At 39.0% G+C, this 13,636-nt stretch overlaps 1 pseudogene; it reads left to right on the forward strand.

Moving 5' to 3' along the window:
• Nucleotides 1–491: 491 nt before the first annotated feature.
• On the forward strand, nt 492–1,931 carry LOC120225573 (annotated as a pseudogene).
• The last annotated feature ends 11,705 nt before the right edge of the window (nt 1,932–13,636 follow it).

Raw genomic sequence — 13,636 nt, forward strand, 5'->3', positions numbered from 1 at the left:
CTTTCTTTTTCTTTCTCTCTCTCTGTCTCTTTCAAAATAAATAAACCCTTAAATATAGTTTTGTACAGTTAAAGTCTAAGTTGATGGCATGTACAGTAAGGAAAGTTACTGTCTTAGAATATTCACCAGACTGTATGTTAAAGACTTTTTCTGCTGAAAATGAGCAACAAAATATCCCAAGCAGTGTATATGAATATGTAATTAAAATACTTGTGCTACTTAGTGAAAACTCTTTTTTTATGTAGTATCTACAGTTGTGCTTTCCACAATAGAAACTCTCTGTAAGTATCAGCTGAAAATAATGAATGAATGAGAGTTGATATTGAGCTTTTTAATTGGTAGTTGGTTTTGAAAAGTCAGTTCATAAGCTTTAATTAAAAGGATAATTTGAGCTAGGGCTCCTGGTGTGGCCTGTGGTTTGTGAAGAGTAACATTATCGCTAAGTCTCCAGAGAAGACCCAAGGAAAGGAAGATGGAAAGAGGTTGGCTGCATGGGGAAGCCTTATCCTTCCTCCTCTGCCTTATTCTCCACTGGCTGCCTAAAAGAAGAGGAGCCCAGACCATTTTACTACCAATCACTCAGGATTGACCAGCGGGGGTCAGGAGAAGGGAGGGAAGGTCCTTTTGTTTCCCAAGCAGTGTTTAACAGGAAGGTTTTCATCCATCCATCAATGACAGTATCCCCACTCATGTCTACATCTCCATCATGCTGTCTGACATCCTGGAAGTGAGTGATGCACAGCTTCAACTGATGACATCATTCCTGTGGCTAATTATGGTCTAGTACAATCCATTCATCAGGTGGAGTCCAGAGGAATATGGGGGCATCAGGAAGCTCAGCATGGCAGCTCAGGACCTGTGACTTCCAGTTATCTTCATTGAGTTCGTGGATATGGATTAGGCACCTATAAGTCACACGGCTTATGTCACCTGTGAAGGTTGCAGCGGATATAAACCAGTGTGAGTCATTGGCATATGTAACTTGGACTATCTTCCATTTGCCCTTTGATGAACAGAACTGCACACTCACCTGTAGCTCTTTCATCTCAACAAGTGGCCATCAAGGCACAGGCCCAGCCTAAACGTGATGAGGTTTCTGGTATCTAGTGACTTTCTGGTTGTTGTCAATGCCTTCAGCTTCTACCTGCCAGCAGAAAGAGAATAATGCCCCATTCAAGACAGCACTGGGCTACACTGTCTTTCTGGTTATGACAAATGACTTATGCCCAGCCACTGGTTTCCCTTTTATCAGTTTTTCCTTTGCTCTGTGTCTTTCTCTGATGGTGCAGGTCAGCCTGCTGGAGACCATTTTTATTACCTCCCTGCTATACCTGGCTACCACCACCCAGAAACCACCCATGTCTTGTTTCTACATTGTACCCGCCCAAAGAAATGGGTACACTGCAACCCAGGAGGGAAATAAGAGCCTGGGTCTCATTCCTGCCTGCCTGCCTGGCCTGAAGGAGCCAGTGGAGTTGGTGGGGAGGGTGCCTGGTAACAAGGAGGCAGAGTTAAATGGATGCTCTGCATCAGCAAGAGCCAGTAGGAACACAGGGCTCAGAAGCAGCACTTGGTGGTCCTGGGAGTACAGTTCAGCCACACGATGGACATTGTGTTCATCTACCTCTGCCTACTCTTTATGGCCTCTTCCGTGGTCAGGGTCACTTCCTCTGGAACACTTCTTCACATGCCCACTTACAAACCCCAGTCTTGAACTTCTCTTGCCTCTAGAAACCAGCCAGGTTCTCATGCCCATCCAATCCCAGCCCCTAGCCTTAGCAACCACCTTGTTGTTTTTAACCCACTCCTTCTATGCAGTTTCAGACCAGACCCAGGTAGTTCCTACTGCCCTCCAGAAGTTAGTGCATGCCATCAGATCCCCTCAACTCTCCCATGAGTTCTGCCTCCCTCCTCAGCATTCAGGTTCTTGAAATACTTCCTTAGTTTATTCACCCTCAGTAAGCTTATTTTCAGGGGGGAAAAAAAGGACACTTTCACTTTATTCTTGAAGATAAATTTTTAGTAAAATTCAACTAAGTCTTTAGTAGTTTTAAAAAATTTTAGTTGCTAATTTTTGCTAAGAAAGATCTAGGGGTTTTCCTTAAGTGGAAGAATTTGGGTTTGATGCTGGAAATTAAGGATAAAAAGAGTATTCCCAAGGAAACATTTAAAAAATACATGAATGGGGGCGCCTGGGTGGCTCAGTCGGTTAAGCTTCCAACTTCGACTCAGGTCATGATCTCATTGTTTGTGGGTTCAAGCCCTGCATTGGGCTCTGTGCTGACAGCTAGCTCACAGCCCGGAGCCTGTTTCAGATTCTGTGTCTCCCTCTCTCTCTGATCATCCCTTGCTCATGCCGCCCCTCTCTCTCTCTCTCTCAGAAATAAAAACATTAGCAAAAATTTTTTAAAAAATACATTAATGAATAACAGTGACATTTGGTATGCCAGTGATAGTTATTTCCTTATTAAATGGGTCCTAAAGAGCTACCAAAGTATGGAAATAAAAAAACAGTATCCCTTAAAATGTAGCATCATTCAGAATGATCATTATTTTTCCTTTATTAGCTGGAATTTTCCCCAGTTTCTTTTTTCTGAATTATCATGGTTTTATTGCTTAAAATGTGTTAAAATATTTCCATTTAGGTATTTTTCTGCAAAGTACACATTTTAGAAGCTTGATAATGATTTCAAATGTACTAAAATGATAAGATTTCTTTGTGATTGAATTGGTTATAAATCCCATAGTAGTGAACATTTATAGATTCACAATAAAAGTGAAGATGTGAAGGAAAAGGAGGAGGAAGATGTGTGCTTGAATCTATTATTAAGTTTTAGTTAGTGCCTTTAAAGAAATGCAGATTAGTTACTTAAAGCTTTTCTAACACTTTATTATAAAAGTACAAAAAAGTTGTAAGAATTATGTAGGGAATACCATGTACCCATTAATTAAATTTTACAATTCTTTATATTTGCTTTATCACATATGGATCTATGTATCCTTCTATTTATTCTTCGATACATCTACTTTTTTGTTGTTATTGCATTTCAGACTGGCAAGGAGACATCAGCACACTTCAGCCCTTCACCATGCATACCAGTAGTCAGCATTCAATATTTGTAGTGTTTCATCATTGTTAAAGTAAATTCATTGTGTTTTGACAAATGCGTACAACTGTGTAACCCAGACTCTTATGCAGATATAAATCATTACCACTACTTGAAACAGTTTTCTCCTATCCCTTCCACTAGATCTCCCCTCCCCCCAATTTACCGTGGCAGCCACTTTTCTTGAGTTTTTTTTCACCAAAGATTGATTCTATTTGTTCTAGAATATTACACAAATAGAAACATGGTAAGTGAAAGCTTCTTTCACTGAGCATGTTTGTGGGGTTCATCCATACTGTCATATATATCAGTAGTTCGTTCCTTTTGATTAGTGAGTTGTAATACATTGTATACCACAGTTAATCTGTTCCCCTGTTTATGAACACCTGGCTATTTCCTGTTTTTTGCTATTACGAATAAGCTACTGAGAACAAGTCTTTTACTTGCTGGGTATTTATTTATACTTGGTTGTCTGAGGAACTTAAAAATTAGAATGTTAAAACTTGAGCTTATCCAAGTGTTTATCTTTTCCACAAGTTCCCATTTCAGTAAGTGACACCATCAATCAGTGTTGTCCAGGTCGTAACCTTGGGTGTCATCCTTGACCGCTTGCTGTCCCTGATCTGTCGTGCATAACCATATACAAAGTGCTGCCAGTGCTGTATTCACATTTACTCACTCTGCCATAGGCCATAATCCTGCCCATCCCCATATTTCAGCTGGATTGTCAAAACTTCCTACCTAGTCTCCTTGCCACCTGTCTTGGCCCTCACTCTATTCCTTTCTTCAAACTACTATCAGTAATTTTTGAAAAAATACATTTAGATTACCTTACCTATTAAAAAATGTCTAGTTTCCCAGTGCTCCTAGGATAAAAAAGTAAAATCCTTATCCTGTGTTGCAAGTCTCTGCATGAGTTTACTCCTTCATCTTACCTAGTCTCATCTTTCTAGCTGTGCTGGGTTTGTGTATCTCTCATGCTTCTCTCTTTAGATCCTGTCCTCCTCTGTCATGAGTCAGGCTCTCTAGTTGGACCATTCCCATTTTCACACAGTTGTGTTCTGTTGGTTCCATATGAAAGGCAGACAAAAACTACCTATATTAGTTGAGGTTAGAATTGTCTGTGGAAACAGAAAATGAAAGCAAACCAAAATGATTGCTATTTAAAGAAGTTGGAAGATTACATCTCATAAAAGAACAGTGCAGGTCTGATGTGGTGACAGTGCTGCCCAAAGACTTAGCAAACCAAGGTGCTTCTACCTACATAGTCTCCCACTCCTGGGTTATGGTCCTTATCTTCATAATCCAAGTTGGAGCCACAGTCTATGAGGTAGATGGAAGAAGGGACAGAAGATATTGAATCATCAGATTTCCTAGAATCTCCTAGGATCCCTAGGCAGAACTTAGTTCCTGGCCATTACCAGTCTTTGAGGAAGTCAGAGTACTTACTTTAGGTGTCCATGTGCCCAGCTAAAAAATGAGAATTCTAATTGTGAGAAAGTGGACTTTGGAGTAGGCTCCTTGGAACTGTCATACCAACCTTGACATCACATTCTTCTCCAGTCACCCTCTTGTTTTTCTGCTTTTTATTAGAGTCAGAACTCCGTGAAGAAGTCATCTAATCATTTTCTACTTCTTAACTCTTGCACTTACCCCTCCACTTAAATGGTTGTGTCAGAGTTACCCATGATCCTGATGTTTTAAAACTCCAAGGAATACTTCGAAGTCTTTCATCTGACTTGATTTCTCAGTAGCTTTCAGTTCTCTTTCTTTGAGGAACTCTCTTATATGGGGATTAGTCTGGACTTTTCCCTTTATCTTCTATGACTTTATCACTGTCTGGCACCATTCTGGAAGCTCATTCCCTCTCTGGTGTTTTCAGCACCTCCCATTCTACCCAGTGTCTAAATGTTGGAATTCTCAAAGTTTAATTGTTGTGTTTTTTTAAACTAAAGTAACACATACATGAGATTGATCATTTTAACCATTTTTAAGTGGCATTAAATATATTCACACTGTTTTGCAGCAATCACCGCTATCCATGTTCAGAACTTTTTCACCTTCCCAAAGTGAAACTCTGTGACTATGAAACAATACCTATTTCCCATTTCCCTGACATATATTCTACTTACCACTTACATTCTACTTTGTAAAGTCTCAAGGTTAGTTTCACATCTAAATTGGGAGGACCTTTGTTTATTCTTAGTAGGTGAGAGCCTCAGATTCCATGACCTAAAATACCTAATTCCAAGTTTATATTTCCAATTAAATATTTTTCCTTCTGATCACTAGATTCTTAACACCTAAGCCTGATATTTCCACTTGGCTAGAAATCTACTTCAGTGGCTCATAGACTTTAAAAATGTAACTTAACTAAAACTTTTCTTGGTCCCATTTGGTTTCTTTCTTTCTTCCAGCCTCAGTGATGGCATGAGCCATTAGTTATTCGAACCAGAAACCTGAATGATAACTTGATAACTGCCCTTTCAAATCAAGCAGTAGTCTTGTCAGTTCCACTTTCAGTATATGCTAATTTGCTTCATTTTCCTTTGTCTCTGCCATCCTGACTCTTCTCCACGCTCCCATCATCTCTTGCTTGACAACTGTAGTGCCCTCCTAGCTCATCTCTCTACTCCCAGTCCTGCCTCCTTCAGAGTGATCTGTAAAACATAAATATGGTCATGTTCCTCCAAGGCTTAAAGCCCTTCATGGCCTTCCTAGCTCTTACAGTGAGATACAACCCCTTTAATGTGGCTCTCCAGGCTTTGGACTTGGCCCTTACTTCCCTCTCCACCTCACCTGTTGACATTTCCTCCTGCCTTCTGGTTGCCTTTCAGACCTTTAACATTGTGTTCCCTCCTGCTTCAGGGCCTTTTTGCTGTATTGTACTCTCCTTGCAGTGTTCTTTATGTTTTTCTTGGCATTTTTCAGGTCTTGGCTTACATGATGCTCCCAGAGAGATCATCTCATCCAGTATAAAGTACAGCCCCCCTTTTCTGACTCAGAGCATCCTCTTATTTTTTAACCCCTCCCCAACTTAGAAAATGATTTCTTTCTCCTGACTTTTCTTCATTTCCCCCAGTAGATTTATTTTATTGTATTTTTTCATTTTCCCCAGTAGATTATAAGTGCAATCAGGGACTGTTTAAATTCTTTAAATTCACTATTGATGCCTAATGTTTAATGCAATGAGTGGCACATATCTGGGATGCAGTAAATATTTAGAAATGAATGAATGCTGCTGCCTCTCCCTGGCAAGATTTTCATCATCCCCTTTGATGTAACTGTGCTTCATATTGTGGCTAATTTCATCAAGGTGTAGACTTCCCTTGATTAATAGACTACATAATGTCTCTATGTTGCGTGGTATCATTGCAACATGGAAGTTTCTTTCATGAAACTTCTTATACTTTGTAATTAAGGGTGTAAGGGTTGTTTGGTTGTGCATTTACCTGACTATTGTATCAGCCTCGTGAGAGCAGTGGCCATAGCTGTTTTGGTCCATCATTGTTGCTCTCAGGTTGAGCAAAGTGTCTCATTCTTATCTTGTTTGATAAATGAATACATAATGATAAAAATATACCTCACCAACTTGTTCATACTTAATAATATAGAATAATTATGCCGTTTTTTTTTTTTTTTTTTTTTTTTTACACAAATAGTTTATTGTCAAGTTGGTTTTTATATAACACCCGGTGCTAATCCCCACAAGTGCCCTCCACCATGCCCATCTCCTCCCTCCCCCCCCACACCCATCAGTCCTCAGTTTGTTCTCAGCATTCAAGAGTCTCTCATGGTTTGCCTCTCTCCCTCTACCCCACTATTTACCCACTTCTACACCAAAAAAATCAGAAAAAAAAATCCTAATAATCCTATACGAGCAAACATATGGTATTTGTCCTTCTTTGCCTGACTTATTTCGCTCAGCATAACACCCTCAAGGTCCATCCATGTTGCTACACATGGCCAGATTTCATTCTTTCTCATTGCCATGTAGAATTCCATCATATAGATGGAATTCCATCATATAGATAAACCACGTCTTCTTGATCCATTCATCTGTTGATGGACACTTAGGTTCTTTCCATGTTTTGGCTGTTGTTGAGAGTTAGGATAATTATGCGATTTTATCAGGTGTGAATAGGTGTTGGAAACTGAGAATGTATTGAAAGAATCTTAATTTCTTGAAACCAGCATTTGGTAAGTTTAGTGGTTTTTAATTGGATTCTTCTTAGATGTTAAGAACCTAAAAATTCAAAGGGAAAAACTGTTTTGAAACTTTTACTCTAAGAATCACATGAAGACATCTGAAAATATTGCCAAATCTAATTCTACACTTTTGCAAATTAATGAAATCTTAGTATATCTGCCTGTTTGTTTTTTCAAGTCTCCCTTGTGACATCCCATTAGTGCCCTTAAGTCTCCAGAGTAGCTTATTTAGAAATTTTGATAATCAACTAAAATCATTTTTGAAATGTATAAATTACTTGAATATTACTCATAACTTTTATGAGCTCTACACTTTTTTTCCTATATCAGAAAGATTTAAAATTACTTTTGCAAAAAAATATATTTATAGTGGGGCGCCTGGGTGGCTTAGTCGGTTAAGCGTCCGACTTTCGCTTGGGTCATGATCTCACGATTCGTGGGTTCGAGCCCCGCGTCGGGCTCTGTGCTGACTGCCAGCTCAGAGCCTGGAGCCTGTTTCGGTCTGTGACTCCCTCTCTCTCTGACCCTCCCCTGCTCACGCTGTCTCTCTCTCTCCTAGAAATAAAAGAAAAAAATATATATATTTATAGTACAGTAGATATTTTCTGTCATGCTGTACCAGATTCATTGGGGTAATACTTTATTTTTCTGGCATTCTCTTGGAAGTGATAATTTAACATTAATTCAGGAAAATTTAGTGGTTTTAAAAATCTCTTATCAAATGCAAAGGGATTTACATATAACTTTGTATTGGGCTTAATTGACCTCAGTTTCCCAGCAGCCTTTAACCCTGGGCCTCCCCACCAAATGCCCTAGACCTATAGTCAGGAGCTGGCCTATACAGCTGTCTCTTCCTTCATTCTAAGATCAAAGCTTACCTCATTATAAAATGCCTGGGGTACAGGATTTTCTGATTCTGATAGAAGCACCATCGATTCACTTCTTGAGTATTATCACATTCTGTTAATTCTCTTTTAACTCATCTCAGGTAAACAGAAAACAAGAGAATGGCTTGCTGGTTGTACTTGGTATACATACATTTAGTTTAGGCCATATCATATTCACCAAATAGTGATTTTTAAGTAAATTATTTAGCTGCCAACATTTTAAAATTAAGGAGATTTTACATTCCAGTCTGGTTTGATAGCTCTTCTTGGTAAGTCTGAAAGTCTGGTTAATTTGAGCAAGTACCTACACATGCTGGTTGGAGCTAGTGATGTGTCTCTGTTTTCCGCATGCTCTTCCACTCCCTCTTATTCCCTGACAGTTGGTGTCAGTTACCATTTTTTCATGTTGAACTGTTGGTTTTCTCATGGTGGAGTAAAGTAATTCTTGTACCCATATCTATAGATCAAGGGGAAATATGAGTAAGGGGGTGGTGAATTTTAGGAAAATAAGAGAAAATGTATTTGGGCCAATGAACAGTTTTTGTATGTCTATTTTTTCTTTTGTGGAAAGTATATGTAAATTAAAAGCATGCACTCTGCTCATTCATTCCTAACTGTTCCTTGCCTAACTCCAGTCAACATTTGAGCCAGGGACTCTTGATTTAGATACATGATATTATTATTTTTTCAAATATTTATTTTATTATTTTTGAGAGAGAGACAGCACATGAGCAGGGGAGGGGCAGAGAGAGAGGGAGACACAGAATCAGAAGCAGGCTCCAGACTCTGAGCTGTCAGCACAGAGCCCGATGCAGGGCTCGAACTCATAAACTGCGAGATCATGACCTGAGCCGAAGTCAGGCACTTAACCAACTGAGCCACCCAGGTGCCCCTAGATACATGATATTATTAAAAGAATGCGATTCTGCCTTTGGTTTCCTCAAAGGATCGTAGATTGTTTTTCAAAAAGCTTAAAACTCTCTTGCAAATGAAATGCACAGTCATCCTCTTAGTGACTTGTCAAAAGTGTAACTTTCATTGGCTTTACCAATAATTATGTCTTCTTGCAAGACCTGACAAGTTCACTATAGACTTTGCCCTCAAAGACAGTTTATTCTAAAAGGGGGGTTGAGCCAGTTTAAAAATAGGAATATAAGTGGCATAAGAAAGACAGTATAGCAGCTCTCAGAAGGGAAAGATTATTTTGAATTGAGGGGATCTTGAAGTTGCTTTAATGCTTTGTGATGAACAACAGATAGAAATTGAATACAAGAGACCATGGAGCCATAGAACTGCTTACATAACTCCTAAAAAAATGATACGGATTGGGTGTGGGCAGGACAGTGGATAATGGTGGTGATAAAGGTAGAGGGGACTGAGGAAAAGTAAAACCAAAGAGATGGGTCATGGCTTGGTATGGACAGCCTTAATGTTAGGCCAAGAAGTTTGTGCCCAACTTAAGATGGTATCGAATAAGCATTGTTGGATTTAGAGGAGGGAAATATCTTTGCTCGAGACTTGAAGGGAAGAGAGTTGGAAGTGCTGTCACCATGTGTGAAGCCCTTTGTGCAAATACTTGGAAGTGGTAATTAACTGGGTGGAAGAATTGTTTTAGCTTCTGGGCACAGTTTGAGGGAGAGAATCACTAGGTCTATGCAACTGATTGGATATGGTGGTGTGGGCAGTGAGGGAGAAGCTATAGGAGGCCAGAGGACAGCTTTGAACACATGTCAGAGAAAAGTGTGGAAGTCAGAAGGAGGACCAGGTTTGGAATGTGCATCCAGTGAGATGCTTTCCATTTCCAGTCACTGGAACATGTGCCGACTCTCATTACTGAAATGTGCACAGATAATGGCTTCAGGGATAGTTGATGAAGAAACTTTGTGATGTCATCCAGGACTCAGCTCTGTCTTCCATCCTGTCAGTTTTATCCCAGAGCTGATTCTCTCCTGTAGCATCAGGGCTCCATGTGTCTTTGTTTCCCATCTAGTGGGAGAGAGAAAACCTCCTCAGAAATTCTCTTTAAAAAGCCATAAAGCTTCATTCTCAAAAGTGTCCAACAAACCTTGTTTATCTTTGGCCCAAATTGGATCACATGCTAGGCTATTCTTTTTTTTAAATTTTTTTTTATTTGAGGGAGAGAGCATGCACAAGCAGGGGAGAAGGGCAGAGGGGGAGAAGGAGGGAGAGAGAGGGAGAGACAGAGAAGTTTTTAAATGTTTGCTTATTTTGAGAGCGAGCACACGTGAGCAGGGGAGGGGCAGAGAGAGAGAGAGAGAGAGAGAGAGAGAGAGAAGTTCAAGCAGGCTCCATGCTGTCAGTGCAGAGTCTGATGCAGGACTTGATTCCACATACTGTGACCTAAAACAAAATCAGGAGTTGGATGCTCAGATGACTGAGCCACCCAGCCGCCCCTCTTCTTTTAATTGTGGTAAAATCCACATAACATAAAAATTACCATATTAACCATTTTAAATGCCCAGTTCAGTGGTAATAATAGCATTTATATTGTTCAGTCATCAACAGCAGCCATCTCCATAGCTTTTTGCATCTTGTAAACCTGAAACTCTATACCCATTAAACAAATTCTCATTGCCTCCTCCCTGTAGCCCCTGAAAACAAGCCACCATTCTACTTTTTGTCTCTATGATTTTGACAACTTTAGATAAATTTTCTTATAAAATGGAATCATATAGTATTTGTATTTTTGTGACTGGCTTGTTTTACTTAGCATAATGCCTCAAGGTTCATCTGTGTTTTAGAATATGTTAGAATTTCCTTCCTTTATAAGGCCACACATACTGTTCCATTGTATGTATGTACCATATTTTGCTTTTCCATTCATCCATTGATGGACACTTGTGTTATTTCCATATTTTAAATATCATAAATAGCACTACCATGAATGTGGATGTATGAATATCTCTATGTGACTCTGATTTCAGTTTTTGGGTATATAACCAGAAGTGAAGTTGCTAGATCATGTGCTAATTCTGTTCTTAATTTTTTGAGGAACTGCTATTGGTGTTCCTACCCACAGTGCACAAGAGCTCTAATTTATCCACATCCTTGCCAACGTGCACTTTCCACCTTTTTTTGTTATGTGTTAATAGTCATCTTAATGGGTGTGTGGTGCTATTTCATTATACTTTTGATATGCATTCCTCTAATGATCAATGGTGTCAAGCACTGTGGATGGTAAAATGTATTGCCTAAAAAATCATATAATATGAATTCATGTAACTAGAATAATGGGCTTATGAAAAATTACGATCAAGGTTTGATAACTTGATTTTGTTAGAAATATCAATACTATTACATTTTCTCCCAAGATATATACTATTAAACCATTGTATTCGTTGTATACAAGTTATATCAGGTAGTTCAAGTTTAACCTTTTTATTAGCCACCTGTGATAATAGGTATGGTAAAGATTTATTTAAACTTTCTGAGGGATTATAATAAAGTGATAGTTGGGAAATGAAATAGCATTAAGAATCACAGATTCTTATGTCTAAGGGGAACCAAGAAACCTGTTCTTCACTAACATAGATCATCACAAATAACCCACTCATACCCCATGAAAATTCTTGTTGGTTTGGAGCACAGGTCAGAAAGTAGTAGGGTTCATGCTTTCTCTGCCCACAGTGGTTTTTTTTTTTTTTTTTTTTTTATGTAATTGAAATAGGTGACATTTAGAAATCAGGATATATAGGGCACCTAGGTGGCTCAGTTGGTTCAGTGTGCGACTTCGGCTCAGGGCATGATCTTGTGGTTCGAGCCCCACATCGGGTTTTGTTGCTGAGAGCTCAGAGCCTGGAGCCTGCCTCAGATTCTGTGTTTCCTTCTCTCTCTGCTTCTCCCCGACTTGCGCTCTGTCTCTGTCTCTCAAAACTTAATAAACGTTCCTCAGCAACTGATGAGATCTGATTGTATAATGATTATATTTATATTGTGCCAAAGTTCTACATTGTAAAATACAGTCATTTTCCATATGAAAAAATAATAAATGTTAAAAAAAATTAGAAATCAAGAGATTTAACACAAAAATCTGGCTTGTCTTTTAAAATGGGAAGATGCAGGCCCCTGCGGATGTGCTAGCCAGAGGCTAGAGTGGAAATGAGAGAACTTAGGCTTCCCACTGTTGACAGCCCATACTTGGCCCAACTTGCCACACACTGTACTTCTCCACTTCAGACATTTTGGTTGGAGAGTTTCTTTATCCATTAGTATGCAGATATACCCTGGGAGAATGAATTGTGTCCGTGATTTAGAATCTACTTTTATTTAAGGAATATTGACTCAGTTCATTTTTTCTGATAAGCAGATTCCTAACAGATACCATTTTCTGTATGAGTTAAAGGAGCCTATGTAGATGGAGTGACTCTACTCTGATATACCAAGTGCTGAGTAATTGGAAAGTCTTAGATAATTGTTGCCTCTCCTGTGGATTTTGCTTATCTCCTTCATCACTGTTGTTTTAACACTACATCTTAGATTTTAAGTGCTAGATTCAAATATTTAAAAGTGAATAAGATACAGTTTGTTGGACATCAGAAGGCCACTTCATTTGGTGGGATTGGAAAAACAAGCAAAGAAATAAGTACTATAATGTTGCCAGGACAAAGTGAGAGAGAAAGGTAATCTCTGACCAGGAGGTTGGAAGAGTGTTCAGAGTGGAGGGCACATTTAAACTAGATTTTGGTTGATAAGGGGGAGTTCTCTGAACTTCTAGAAATAAATTAGTTAAGCCTACCTATGGTGTGGAACAGTTTGAAGCCCCTTATCAGTTATTCTCAATAGGGCATAAAAGGTAGTCCTTGCTTGCACAGCAGTGCGGGACCATAAAAATGACTGTGTAAGCTGAAACTGCAAAGTGCTTTCAGTAATCAGTGGGAAACTTTGAATGAGGTGCAACTTCTAAACATTTTTGTGAAAATATTATAAGTTTCTGTCAGAGATAAATGTATATGAAAATGAAGAGATACTAAAGTCAATATTTACTGCACTGTATTTAAATGTTAGAAATATTGAGAATCAATGTTTCATTTTTTGTAAAAAACTTGTCAAGAATAGTTGGAACTTGGGGCACCTGTGTGGCTTAGTTGGTTAAGCGCCCAACTTCAGGTCAGGTCATGATCTCACGGTTTGTGAGTTCGAGCCCCGCGTCAGGCTCTGTGCTGACAGCTGGGAGCCTGGATCCTGTTTCAGATTCTGTGTTTCCTTCCCTTTCCGCTCCTCCCCTGCTCACACTCTGTCTCAAAAATAAGTAAACATTAAAAAATTAAAAATAAAAGAATAGTTGAAACAGTACTGACTGTTTAAAATTGTATAGCTTATGATATTGAGAGAGCATCTTTTCTCTGCCTTGGTAACCATAAGTCTGGATCTGACTCCAAGATGTCATCCTTTGTACTTTCAAAGTTGTGAAAT

Source organism: Hyaena hyaena, unplaced genomic scaffold, assembly GCF_003009895.1.
Source record: "Hyaena hyaena isolate Hyena2069 unplaced genomic scaffold, ASM300989v1 scaffold_1435, whole genome shotgun sequence".
In the NCBI taxonomy this organism is placed as follows: domain Eukaryota; kingdom Metazoa; phylum Chordata; class Mammalia; order Carnivora; family Hyaenidae; genus Hyaena; species Hyaena hyaena.